Genomic DNA, 14,973 nt, shown 5'->3' on the forward strand with positions numbered 1-14,973 from the left:
TCTGAAAAGTTTCGTAAGTAAAATATATCCAGCAAGTTCTTTGCAGGCTATTCATGTACTGCACTCATGTATAAAAGTAAATCAATTTGATGTTTAAAATAGTGGTTTTTGAAGTGAGATTCATGGAATCCTTCAGAGATTCAGAAGGTCTGCATGATGACTTGTGTATTGGGTTAAATTCTAAACAAATAGGGATCTGTGGTCTAATTAGTGAAAGTGAAGGATCTTTGAAAAATCTGAAAAACCACTCATTTTAAAGTGTGTTTTAAAATTGTTAAAACACATATATTCTAACTTATGTCTATTTTCAGCTTTTGCTGAGAGATTGCTGTACTGTGCAGCTACAAGTGTTCCTGCACAGCAGGTGGTGCTGCAAGTGATGCCATGTGCAATCATGTGGCCGCCCTACTGTACCAGACTGCACATTATTGTCAACAGAAGATCACTGCTGTTCCTCCGACTCACAGCTGCACAGAAACTGAACAGAAATGGCACAAACCAAGAACCAGGGTAATTATTTGCTGTGCCACTATCCTTTGATTTCATTCATGTTAAACAGTTTTTTTCCCCCTCTCCTTTTTTTTCCTTTTTCTTATTTTGCAGGGTGTCAAACCTGGTCCGGTAAATGACATGGTGATTCACTCAGCGAGACCCAAGGAAAGAAGAGTGGGAGAGGGCATCAGGTTAGTATTGTTATTTTGTAATCATGCTATCAAGGGCTTTTCTACTTGTAATATCAATGCTACTGCTATGTACCATTCATAATCTTTTTTTTTTCTTAGCTGTTGTTAGTTGTTCATTCAAATGTTTCTTCTTCATAGGAGCAACTTGTACAGGGGAGTCACCTCACCTCTCCCTGAGCTTTCCACACTCCGGGTAGATGAGGTTTACCATGATCTTCCAAGTGATATAGCTCCATGGATAACAACTATGGCAATATCTAATGATGTACCTCTGATTGACTCTCTGTTTGGGAAAGTGCAAGAAGGAAGTGTGTTGTCCTATCACATGCCAGGTAAAAGTTCACTAGGGCGCCATCTGCTTTAGGGGGTGCCCATAGACATTAATGTCTGTGGGGACGCCAAGTTGCTGTTAAAAAAATGCTCGTTATTTACGCTTATTAAATATGCCATGTGTTTTCTCGTAAATGATAAACAAATAATGTGAAATGTAAATATATACAGTGCCTTGTGAAAGTATTCGGCCCCCTTGAACTTTTCAACCTTTCGCCGCATTTCAGGCTTCAAACATAAAGATATAAAATTTTAATTTTTTTGTCAAGAATCAACAACAATTGGGACACAATCGTGAAGTGGAACGAAATTTATTGGATATTTTATACTTTTTTAACAAATAAAAAACTGAAAAGTGAGGTGTGCAATATTATTCGGCCCCTTTACTTTCAGTGCAGCAAACTCACTCCAGAAGTTCAGTGAGGATCTCTGAATGATCCAATGTTGTCCTAAATGACTGATGATGATAAATAGAATCCACCTGTGTGTAATCAAGTCTCCGTATAAATGCACCTGCTCTGTGATAGTCTCAGGGTTCTGTTTAAAGTGCAGAGAGCATCATGAAGACCAAGGAACATACCAGGCAGGTCCCAGATACTGTTGTGGAGAAGTTTAAAGCCGGATTTGGATACAAAAAGATTTCCCAAGCTTTAAACATCTCAAGGAGCACTGTGCAAGCAATCATATTAAAATGGAAGGAGCATCAGACCACTGCAAATCTACCAAGACCCGGCCGTCCCTCTAAACTTTCACCTCGAACAAGGAGAAGACTGATCAGAGATGCAGCCAAGAGGCCCATGATCACTCTGGATGAACTGCAGAGATCTACAGCTGAGGTGGGAGAGTCTGTCCATAGGACAACAATCAGTCGTACACTGCACAAATCCGGCCTTTATGGAAGAGTGGCAAGAAGAAAGCCATTTCTCAAAGATATCCATAAAAAGTCTGGTTTGAAGTTTGCCACAAGCCACCTGGGAGACACACCAAACATGTGGAAGAAGGTGCTCTGGTCAGATGAAACCAAAATCGAACTTCTTGGCCACAATGCAAAACGATATGTTTGGCATAAAAGCAACACAGCTCATCACCCTGAACACACCATCCCCACTGTCAAACATGGTGGTGGCAGCCTCATGGTTTGGGCCTGCTTTTCTTCAGCAGGGACAGGGAAGATGGTTAAAATTGATGGGAAGATGAATGGAGCCAAATACAGGAGCATTCTGGAAGAAAACCTGTTGGAGTCTGCAAAAGACCTGAGACTGGGACGGAGATTTATCTTCCAACAGGACAATGATCCAAAACATAAAGCCAAATCTACAATGGAATGGTTCACAAATAAACGTATCCAGGTGTTAGAATGGCCAAGTCAAAGTCCAGACCTGAATCCAATCGAGAATCTGTGGGCAGAGCTGAAGACTGCTGTTCACAAACACTCTCCATCCAACCTCACTGAGCTCGAGCTGTTTTGTAAGGAAGAATGGGCAAGAATTCAGTCTCTGGATGTGCAAAACTGATAGAGACGTACCCCAAGCGACTTGCAGCTGTAATTGCAGCAAAAGGTGGCGCTACAAAGTATTAATGCAAGGGGGCCGAATAATATTGCATGCCCCACTTTTCAGGTTTTTATTTGTTAAAAAAGTTTAAAATATCCAATAAATTTTGTTCCACTTCACGATTGTGTCCCAATTGTTGTTGATTCTTGACAAAAAAATTAAAATTTTCTATCTTTATGTTTGAAGCCTGAAATGTGGTGAAAGGTTGAAAAGTTCAAGGGGGCCGAATACTTTCACAAGGCACTGTATATTCGCAAAACTCTGTGACAATGACCTCCTGGCGCCCCCTCATCACCTCTTTCTAACCTGACTGGTGGCTGCTTCTGTTGTTTACATTGCAAGGTGAGTGGGGCATCATGGGTAGCACATCTCAGACGTTTTATTGGAGACAAATGATCGTCGTTGTGGTTCTATTGACATTGTCAACAAATTTTTATTATGAAAAGCAGTGGCGGCGCCAGAGTATTTTTTCTGATTCAGCTACGGTGGGGCTCAAATAAATGCCAGAATTTCAGTGTGAATGTATATTTAATAAAATACTCTCCAACCACAGCTCGAAACAGTCACAGTTACAGCACTAGTTACCTTAACAGTACAACAGGTTGTTCAACGGCATAGATGGGAGGCGATGAGACCAATATAAGATTAGAGTGGTCAAAAGGCAAACTTCAACACACAGATCAGCCCATTTAACAGCACACATTTTCAAGTTGACCTAAAACCATTTACAGTATTCCGGAGCAGCCAAGAGTTTTAACACAGCTCCAACAAATTAAGTAGGCTAAGCAGCCAAGGAGGGAAACCACAGCGCTTCACAAAGTAAACAAAACAATAACTCACCAGCTAATGTTCACACAAGCACAATCCTCTGGTTTTTGTGACTGGAGGCAAAGTTGTCAATGATGCGTTGGACATCCAAAGTCTTTGTCTTCTGTTTATTGATTGACAACAGGGCCAAGTTGCTGTTTCGGGTATCACCGCTCCTGTTCCGTAGATAGTTCTTAATCCGACGGAGGCAGGAAAAACTCCGTTCACACAAAGCAGAGGTCATGGGCAGGGTTAGTGAAATACAGATGAGTTTGTATAAATCCACAAAAGCATCCCGGTAAGGCCACAATAAAGCAAGAAATCCCACAGTCTCATTCACTACATGTCCCTGCGCTCTCTTTCTTTCCAGCAGGCACTGAACTTGGTGTAGCTCTGCTGTCAGGTTTTGATCAGTCACTCCGTAGAACTGTTCCATAGGCTGCAGATATTTTTTGTCCAGGAAAGACGCATGTTTGGGGCTGAGTGCCGAGACTCTAGATAAAACACCTCCGGCCTCGGCTGAGAAACGTCTCTTCCTCTTCCTCCTGCTCCATCTCCTCTTCATCTTGCTCATTTTCATCCTCCCAAGCATTGAACATGGGAGACCCAGGACCAGAGTGGTCATCTTCCCTTGCAGGTGTGTCCGTAGTTTTATCCAACTCACCCACCACCGCTGTCTGTTGTTCCGTCCGGCGACGTTTAAAAACAAATTTATCCATATTTGACCCAGCTTACTAACGTTAACTTTGTCACGAGTGATAATAAGCCGGCAACACAAATTAGAGCCAGGTTAAGTTTAAGCGCGCTCACTTGAAGCCTTTACAAGAGGCCCATTTTCATAGTTTGTCAGGAGAAAAGCAACAGTGTACAGCTGATTGATGTTGCCGAACAGCCGAAGAGGAATCTCAGTGTCAAAAAGCTTGTGTTCCTTCACCCTGCGTACGAAGCGTTCCACATACACCCTGAGGTGTGCAATTTCTTGTGTTTCCCTGACCTCAGCAGCAGACATCTGAGATCTGCCAAAGAGAAAGGGTGACCTGTAGATCTTACACGGCACAAATTCATCAACAAGAAAACCTCTGTCAACCATGATGGCCATTCCGGGTTTCAACAGGGGGATGATTCCAGACTCTCACATGATCTGCTTGTCACTGATTGATCCTGCATATAGTGGAGAGATGAATGCGGTCGGCCCATGCGGAGCAATACCGATCAGCCCTTTGAGAGTGCAGTGTGACTTGTATGCAGAGAACACTTCACTCTGGAGGAGAGGAGATGTTGGACACTGGCACCTCAGCTCTGTGCAGTCCAGGATAACAATAGTGTCTGCATAGTCTGGCTTAAACTCTGCTGGCATGTGCTCCTTTATTTTCTCAGAAGGGATCCATATCCTGATTGCTCCTAGGACAGTTTAGAGGAAGTTGCTCCAGGTTGTGATGATTCGGCTCACCGTGGACTGGTGAACTCCATAACGGTCAGCTAGGTCACACTGTTTGGAACCCAGGGCCAAGAAGTTGAGAAAGAGAAAGAGCTCATCTGTGGGTTGGAGTGATCGTGCCTGTTTAAAAGAAATTTAATGTTTCATTAAGTTTCTCTCAATTATTGGAATCAGAATCGTCTGTATTGACCAAATATGAAGACTCATACAAGGAATTTTTCTCCGGCAGTTGTCAGTTCAAAAAATTTGTGCGCAGGGTGCGAGGAGTCGTTGACAAATTCTAATTTCTATAATTAACCGATTATCATAGTCATTTATTGTAAGTAGTACTTACTGCTGCTGAATTGGGCTCTGGGAAGGTTCCTTGGTGTGCATGTCTCACATGGACCATGGATGGCAATGCAGGCTCGATCAAGGCCCAGAACCGTATGAGACAGGAATAGGATGCAAACCTTAAAAGGACTCACATTTTGTAATGTTAGCGAGAATGTGGTTCACCTTATGGACTATTCTTACTTCCCACTCCCTTTCGCTAACCTTTCGCTTTATCATCACTAGGGTTGCGGGGGGTGCTGGAGCCTATCCCAGCTGACTCGGGCGAAGGCAGGGGACACCCTGGACAGGTCACCAGTCTGTCACAGGGCTACATACATAGACGAACAATCACACTCGCATTCACACCTACGGGCAATTCAGAGTAATCAATTAACCTCAGCATGTTTTTGGACTGTGGGAGGAAGCCGGAGTACCCGGAGAAAACCCACGCATGCACAGGGAGAACATGCAAACTCCATGCAGAAAGATCCCAGGCCCACCCCGAGATTTGAACCAGGGATCTTCTAGCTGCAAGGCGAAAGTGCTAACCACTACGCCGCTGAGCAGCCTTGGTAAAAATATGAATTTATTAATTTATTTGTCTAATTAATCAACTGGTGAACTGGACTGTTAATAAGGCCTGGTAACCTGGGTTACACACAGAACATTTCAGATTATTTTACCACAGATCAAGGGTACAGATTGTTGTTGTTCACTGTGTATTGGGTAGTACTCATTTTGATTTAGACTGATTAGTATACAGAACCCTATGATGTTTCTGGTTTACAGCTGACAACTAGTTGCTAAAAGTACAGAATATTATTTCTTATTTTAGGTGTGATAATTGTCAGTAAACATTCTAAGAAGCAGAAATACACAGGGTTGTATATAGTGCTGTTCTTGCACAATATTTGTCACTTAATTGCTCTCAGGATACTGTCATTGAGCTTACCAGTTTTACATAACAGGCAGATCCTGCAGCTGATGATGCTGTAATTCACATAAACAAGGAAACAAGTCCATCATAATTTGAATGTTAACAGTCCAAAATGAAAAGGTCATATACAGCTTTCTTATTGGGTTAAAGAGCCAAAAAAAAAAAAACCCATGAAAAATACTTTTTAAAAGCGAGAGGTCGGTAGCAGCTTTCATTTTTTCTTACAACTTTTTGGCTAACTATCCCACACGACTGATCGATTCATGAAAGAGTCACTATTGAGAGTTCCTGCAACTTTCCACAGTAGGAACTCTGGGCAAGTACAAGGGGTGCAAATATTAACAATAATGCCTCTAAAAATATCCCTTTGAGCCTTTGTGGTTCCATTGCAATGTAGCATCTGACGGCTTCAACCACGACAAATGCACTAAAACAACAACAAATAGTAGCTACTGGATGTAACTCTAGTTCGATGAACACATAAGAAAAGGAACAATGAGAGTGCATGTCACCCTGTAGTGAATTTTTTGCTGAAGATGATTAGAGGTCACTGAAAATGGCCCTAAAAGAAGTTGGGATGGTTCTTGCTGTAGGAAGAGGCACAAATGTTTAGAGGTTCCCTAAAAGCATCTACTGTTTGGGACCACTGTACTAAACTGCTTCTGTAAATGGAAAGCACTCTATTATGTTTGCTCCTCCAGGTGGTACAGTTAAGAGCAGAGTCCAGGCATCCATGAAGAAGAGGATTTATGAGGCTAAAGTGAGTTAGATCTTGGTAGTATAGTTGCTTGCTAGGTGACATCTTAAGGAGAGCTATCATGTTCTGACAACAACAAAATAACAACCGTTATAACTGTGGATGTGAACGAACACAAAGAACTAAACTTATCAGCCAGGTTTTCGAGGGATGGTGAAGCTAGACTGCTCTGATATAAGCGGAACCGAAAACGTGTTTTATAAGTGTTAGAGTCAAGATGAGATTGCTCTCAGTTGGCTATAGGTGTATGTTGAGGGTCGGTCAGTGAAGCACCTTTAAGGTCCACATTTCCAGACAGTTGTGCCATCGTGTTGCAGGATTGTTGATTTGGGTGGAGGAAAATGTGTCCTGCATCGACTTGGAATGCCTGTATTGCAAGAAATCTGAATGGTTGAACGACCAGTCAGTAGAGTTTTGGACTCACAGCTATTCAAATAACAAGTGACGCTGGACTGCAGCATGTTGAAAAGAAGAGATAACCCAGAAACAGTGTTATAGAAGGTTGATGTAACATCTTAACATTTTCACACATCCAGCAGTAATGGATTCAAATTAGAATTCAACTAGAGTTGGGTTTCTGGTCACCTGATGAATGTTAGTCCAATATTTTATTTTCTTTGAACTTTGTTTTGGTCTTCACCACCTCCTGAGTGGCTCTTTTGCTACTGTGGTCATCAGCAAGCTGTGAAAAATCTCAATATGCTGATTTAGTTTTTCTTTCATTGGAAAAGTTTTATGCAGTACAACTACATGATTGATATGAATGAACCAGAGCAAAGTTGCATTCTGTGAAAAAACAAAACAAAGCGCTAAAAGTTGGTAAAAATGGCACTGCAGAGCCCGGGGGTGATTCTCTGGAGGTTTCTCACCAAAGTTTACCCCTTTCCCTTGGTCAGTTAATAGCTTGAAGCAAAATAGGCCAGCTTTGTTTGATATTTCATGGAGCAGTTTGTGTGTTGGTGCTTTGCCCCCCTGAGTTTCATGCTCATACTTTAAAAGTAAAGATGAAGTGTGAGTCAGAGCAGCTGTAGCCGCTCTCCACTCTGCCTGTATTCATGTCAGCTCATATTTCTGCCTCAGTGGTTTTATCAGATCAATATTTATCATCACAGGCACTGATCTCTGACCACAATCAAATTGATCTAATGGCAATTACATTACTGTTTACCTGCTGCTGTTTTTTCTCTTCTCTCCCGCTGCCTTGGCTGCTGCTGCTGCCCTCTTTTGTTTCGCTCCATCTTACCTGCTCCTTCTCTCTCATCTACTCTGTCTTTGTCTCACTCTCATCGTCTATCATTATGTTTCATACACTGGTAATCGCATTACCGCTATGGGCTCATATTCTGGCAGGTCACACTGCCTTTCTGTTAACGGTGGCGACATACACAATTACATTAGAGAGAGGCAGAGCGTGTGTGTAGAAAACGCTTAGCTCAGCTGCATTAAGACCAGAGTTCGTCTCAAGGGTGTGCGTGTGTGTACTGTGTGAATGAATGCAGGGATAGTAAACAAACTGTACTGTACTCAGCCTCCCAAGGACTTGATGAAGTGGACTTGAAGAGTACTTTGTCAGATGAGTTGTTTTTCAGCAGAACTGCAGGCTAGTTAGCTAATTAGCTGCTCAGCTGCAGCACATTAAACAGCATGTAAACCAGGCTGCAATGTCACTTTGTGAGATGCTGGTGTGGTAACGGTTCAATACCGCTGCTAACAACACACTGTCGGCCCATGATGTGTAGAGGATCACCACAAGTTAGTTTACTTTGACTGGGTTCCTGCAGTATAATGCTGGCAGTCTGCCAGTTGCTGTCAATCACCCTTCTAAAAAGAGTCTTTCAGTGATATAAAATGATGAGCAATACATTTAAGTTACATTACTTTTTTATTTGAAAGGTTGATGTCAGTTGGGGGCTGCACAGTGGATTGGTGGTGAGCACTTTTGCCTTGCAGCTGGCAGATCCCCAATTTGCATCCTTCCCAGGATCTTTCTGCATGGAGTTTGCATGTTCTCCCTGTGCATGCGTGGGTTTTCTCTGTGTTCTCCGGCTTCCTCCCACAGTCCAAAAACATGCTGAGGTTAATTGATTATTCTAAATTTTTGGACAGTAGGAGTAACTCCAACAATTGCACTTCTAAAACACATAGAGCAGCCTAAAAGTGAACCAGAGCTTATGTTCCGTATATTGTTCTTCCCAGTCAAAATCTGGCTTACCCACAATGCAACTCAGCCACTGAATACTACAGACTATGTATGGAAGAAGCAGCTTCCATGGCTGAAATGGGAAGCCAGTGAAAAAAGTGCCTTAAACTTGCACTATGTCTAACAGCCAGCAGGGGGAGACTCTTCTGGTTGCAACAAAACGGAGGTCAGATTGTATAGAAGTCTATGACAAAGGTAGTTGCTAGAGGTACGGACCCGTACTTTCCATTTGCCAATCAGATACGTGAGATCTGGTCACGTGACTCCTGGTAGACGCTGGAGGTACGGACCCGTAGCATCGGTACTACAGGTACGGACCCTAAACCTGACCCTAACACTAACCCTAACCTTAACCTTTGCTTACCTTTCAACAGTTTGCAGTCGTTAGCAGCTTTCTGACTCGCGAGACTCACGTACGGGTCCGTATCTGTGTGGCAAATGGAAGGTGCCGTATCCGTAGGCCACAGGCTACGGCTACGGGTCCGTATCTGTAGACACTACCTATGACAAAATGAGATGAATTCTTATTTAATTTGTTCCTTCAGTAAACATTTTTCTAATGTGTTTGTGGTCTCACTTGCTAGTTTCCCGACTTCTTCAAAATAGCAGGATGTTTATTAAGTAGCTTATGTTCTTATTTAGAGTCAATTAGACAATAAAGCAGGGTGTGTATTAGGGTGAGACAACCTTGACTGACAGGCGGTTAATGTGTCAGCAGTCAACAAACCAATGGTGGACATCAGAGTGGCTATGTTCATCTCTTTATACAATCAATGCCAAATATTTCTCAGAGAATGTAGTGGTTCATGCTAGTAGTAGGGCTGGGCGATATGACGATAGATATCGTCTGGACGATAGAAAATGTCTATCGTTTTATGTGACGATCCTATCGTTTATATCGCAGTGTCGCAAAACACGCTTTACGGCAGTATTTTACGTCACCGACATGGCTTATGGCAAGCCCAGACATGCAGCAGTGTTGCCAACTTAGCATCTTTCTCGCTAAATCTAGCGACTTTCCAAAGCGTCCTAGCGACTTTTTTTGTCAAAAGCGACTAGCGACTAGCGACAAATCTAGCAACTTTTTCAGCCGTTTTGGAGACTCTGATAGGAAAACTCTGCAGTTTCCATCCTCAACAAGCAGCAGGTGCTGCTGTGAGCTCCTCCCCCTCCCAAAGCACAGGCTGTCAGTCCAGTAACCCCGCAGCAGTCCCAGTGTCTGATTAGGGGGGACCCACATCACTCCGCGGCCAGATGACTGATGAATCGTGTATGCGCAAAGTCACTACAGATCCTATCCAGACTTACGGAGCGGGATATAAATGAAGATGTTTCTTCACTGTCATACTAAAATAAACCACAGCATTTAACCTCTAGTTCAAAAACATATTTTGGGTGTTTTATACTCACTTTTTGGTCTCTTCCACAACGTTATTCCTCTCTCCTACAACGTTGATTACAATTACATGCAAACTGGGAAATATGCAAATTAGGAGATGATGTCATTTAGCGACTTCTAACGACTTTTAGGACTTTCCTTACTGAGGAGTTGGCAACACTGGCACGCGGCTAAAACATAAACAGCTATGGAGGAAGACGGTGGACTCGACTCAGAAGAACAATCTTAACAAGAAGATGACGAACAACCAGCTCAAACCGACGAGCTTGTACCTAAAAGAGGGGAACTTCTGTCATATGGCGGTGGTTTGGATTTAAAAAGACAGACAAGGATCAGACTACCGTACTTTGCAAGGTATGCCGCTGCCCGGTCCCATTCATTCATTGAATTTATCAAAAATATGCTATATCGTGATGTATATCGTATCGTGATATAAAATAAGCTATATCGGGATATAAAATTTTGGTCATATCGCCCAGCCCTAGCTAGTAGTAGCTAATGTAGCCTCAAACTGATCTTTATTGTCACTCTCTTATTTACTCATGCAGGCAAATCTGCCATGTAGAAGCACACGGAAACTCATATATTCAGTATAATAAACTTACTCTCAGTTGATTAAAATCTGTAATTGCTGCTAAGGTTTTGGTTTTTTATTTACTGATAAAGCTCATGAAATAAATACAATGGAAATCACATCAGATAAGCACAAGAAAAGACTCTTGTGTCAAACTATTCCTTGTCCTCCCCAAAACACCCAACTAGTTGAAACATCACATTATATCCTTCCAGCTTTTTGTCTTTCTTTTAGTTTGGTGCAGATTGAGTCAGTTTAACAGTTTGTAGCACAAGTCAGAGCAGGTTTAATCCCTACAATCTTTAAGAGTCTGCATAAGAGCTTCAGCTGAATCCCCTGCTAACCCCAAATCATACACACTTTAACTAGTAAAAACATGTACAAGCAGATTCTTTACTGACTTATAAATGTCTGAGACATTTTTGCACCTGTTTATACAATTTTCAGTGACAATGATATAAAAGCATGAATACTGAACATTTTCTGGTTGGTCAGAACTATGTGGTCGTGTATAAATCGGGATTGCTGCTTTTTAAATGTGTCTGCATGAATAATGCCTGTAAAAATGCTTTGCTAGAAAAATGTTTGGCTACTGAATGTGAGTCCAACTCTGAGTATGTAAGTAGCCCTTTAATGGACTTTACTATTGTGTGAGTCCATCTCATTTCTGTAGTAAATTCTGTATTTACTTGATAGTTGAGTGGTTGGGGAGAATTATCACGGAGGTAGGACCACTGTCAATACCTGGTTCAGCTCCCAGCTGGCTGCTTCCTCACTACCCCTTTTCTTCATGTTCCAATCTTTTTCCACCGATTCTGTCTAAAAAAACAATACAAATATGTAATTTTAAATTTGCTTCAATCCTCCTTAGACAGTTTATAAGACTTCGCAAAGCAACCTCTAGAGGCCTGTTACAGTGTTTTATAACACATTTTGATGTACTAAACTGGTGGAATTCCCTTTATGTTGTCCCAAATAGATGTTAGATGTGCTGGCATAAGTTGTTATTAGTGGTGGAATGCTATTTTAAAAATTAATCTAATTAATTGGAGGCTTTGTAATTATTTAATCACATTTTGTCAAATGGTAATCTTGGACAAAATAAGCAAAGTTTTTCAATTCAAATAAATTTTGGTTAACGACTGAATCGATGAATAGACATACGGTATGTGAACTCAAACAACAAAAATGTTCATTTGTCTACTACATTCACAGATTGCTACACACTCAAAGTGCAATTATAGTGATTTTATTCAACATTTTTGTAAACTCAAGCACTTTCAGTGTCTTGAAAAGCGATCTACTATGGGATGGCTTCACTGTTTGCTGGTACCAGGACTGTCGTAGCTAACATTAGCTCTGGGGCTAACAGCAACATGTTTTGCATTGAAGTGATACCGTTAGCTTGAAGTGCTGTGATGATCAGAAAACTCTTTGTTGTACAATTTGCACACAACCACGCTTTTATCCAAGCTGCCATCGGGAAGATTTTTGAAATAAAACTTTCCGCCCAACAAGCTCAAGCCAGAAATCAGTTAAATGCATTATTTCTTAAACACGTTATTTTTTCTGTAATCAATTAATCAAAATTAACGTGTTAAGGTTCCAGCCCTAATTGTTATCTTAATGATAAATAAGACAAAGCTTCATGTCAGTAAGTACATATGATGCCAAAGCTTGAAGATGATAAATCTAGTGTAGCATAAAGATTGAAAGCATGAATGAGTCTAGAAAAATGAAAACAATATTTTGTGGTTTTAGGGGGAGTTATTTCATAGCTCTCAAGCCATTTCCCTCTGCGTCCAGTTAAGCTAATCACCTCCTGCTTTGAGCTCTTCACTGACAAACAGACATGAGATTAGTGAAGATCTTTCAAGCAAACTCCCAAAATGCTGAAATCTTCTGTTAGTGTTGTAATCTTTCAAGCTCTGTAGCAAGTCTACATTGGGTTTACCATGGTAAAATACTACCGTGGTCCATAGAGCAGAGTTGGATGAGTACTTTACACATTTTTACCTGATCTGACAGTAGTATTGGCACCTCACAGGAAAACACAACATCACCTTTATTAGGAGGATGTTCCGTCTTCTCATCCTCATCATGCCGGTGTTTTCATGTCCTCCGGCTTTTCTTTGCTTCACTGTCTTCTTTCTGACCTGGGATGTAGACGTCTGCATCTCCGGAGCGCACACAGCATCGAGGAAGCAGCCAATTAGAAGCCGGACAAGATGTGATATGTTGCCTGTCAGTGTGAAACTATTTTAATCAGGACTCATTCAATTAGAGCTGACGAGCTCTTACCTCGTTAGCGCCTCTGGAGCGGTGAACCACAGAGCTGAATAGAAAACTCCCTGTTTTAACAAAATCACTTGGCAAAGAATGAAGGGAGGGGCAATCCATTAAACCTGCCACTCGGCACGTCGAGACAGAGGGAATGGATTTCTGAGTGGGTTTCTTTTAATGAAGTTGAATGGCTGTAATCAACTCCTTTGGTGGCAGGCGGCGAGGGAGGTCTGGCTTTGAATAAAGGGTAAAATGCATTTTTAGTGGAATGTCTTTGTATTAATAATGGACTACTAAGATGAAAAAAATGCTACAAAAATCTGGATTTTTTTAAACAGAAGTGTGTCTTCTGGTTCAGTAGTCCTGCATGAATTTGTCTTTATGTTATTGTAAGAAGGTAAAATGATGTTTTTATTTCATGAAATTAGGAGTCTAAGTTGTATCATCCAAGATAACTTCTTAAGTTTTGTTATCATCTTGGATTAGAATGCTGGCTTTTTGTTAAATTTTGCATTCATGAGCTCTGAGCTTCTAAAATCGTGGCTGTCAGATTCACTACAGCATTGTGATGGCTTCTGTAAACCCAAAAGAGAGGTTGATGTAGAACACCTTATACATTTAAGAAAATGTATACATCTATGCACAGGTGTGCAAACATGTGCCTCTGTTAGGATGAGACTGAGCCAACAAATGAAGTACATGAGGACAAAACTCACATTACTGTAGATGTAAAAGACATCACAAAACATTGTTATATATCTATGCAACTTGCTCAGATTTGGGTCTTCTATTTTAGTTGTATTTTATTTCTATAGCACTATACACCACATATGTCATCTCCAGGCACTCCACATAGCAACGTGAAGAAGTTGCAAATTTTAAACAGAGAAACCCAATAAATTTCTGGTTTCCTTTACATTCCCTTTGCGCAGCAGTTGACGGCAGTTGAGGGGGGTCCAAAAAAGCCTCCCCCGAAAAACAAAAACCTCCACCTCTACCAGATTCCTGGAAGTTTGAGGGTTCTGCACAGTATCTCTGCTGTCTCCAGGAGTACACTGATCTGGACCGGGATCTCAGAAGTTGTACCTGTAACCTGCTGGAGCCAGTCTCTCAGTTTGGCAATCATGCCCCTATTGCCCCTATAGGACCACCTTCCACTTCACTTTCCAACATCTGTTTCAGCTGTTCTGTCATTTTGCTACTTCTTCATCTTCTCACACTCCTTCCTGATGCTACTGTTGGCTGTCATGTCTATCACAACTCCTCTTTTTGGCTCCTCGTTGGCCACCAATATTTCAGTATTGTTGATCTGGAACCTGAAGCCCCACAGGATATTTGCTGTTTAGTACTTTAGGTTGTGTGTCTTACTGGATCCTGAGGACTTTTGGTCAATACTCTACACAGATGTTCATGTCCAGCCACGTGGTTGGACACCCTGCTGCTATGTGCTGGACTGTCTCTGACTGTCTGCTGTGGTAGACCTCTGCCTCTCATCTATGCCAATGATCAGAGCCTCTGTCCCTTTTCCAACCACTGGAAGGAACCCTTGATGTCAGCCACCTCCTCCATCTACCAATGCCACTGTACATTGTTCATAGAGTCTCAGGTTGCTGGACTTCATGCATTGTGAGGAGCTTTCATGTCTTGACATCAGCAGCATCCATCTTCTACTGCGGAAACTCACAATTACAGCTGAT

The 14,973-nt window shown here is 41.7% G+C and overlaps 1 long non-coding RNA gene across 1 annotated transcript; it reads right to left on the reverse strand.

Annotated features, from left to right (window-relative positions):
• Positions 1-3,075: 3,075 nt before the first annotated feature.
• Positions 3,076-6,224, reverse strand: LOC127535946 (uncharacterized). The gene is made up of 2 exons (XR_007944879.1): positions 5,146-6,224; positions 3,076-4,931 (listed from the first exon to the last, which is right to left on the reverse strand). It is a non-coding gene; the product is annotated as an uncharacterized LOC127535946 (long non-coding RNA).
• Positions 6,225-14,973: the final 8,749 nt, after the last annotated feature.

Source organism: Acanthochromis polyacanthus, chromosome 10 (genome assembly GCF_021347895.1).
Source record: "Acanthochromis polyacanthus isolate Apoly-LR-REF ecotype Palm Island chromosome 10, KAUST_Apoly_ChrSc, whole genome shotgun sequence".
NCBI lineage: Eukaryota > Metazoa > Chordata > Actinopteri > Pomacentridae > Acanthochromis > Acanthochromis polyacanthus.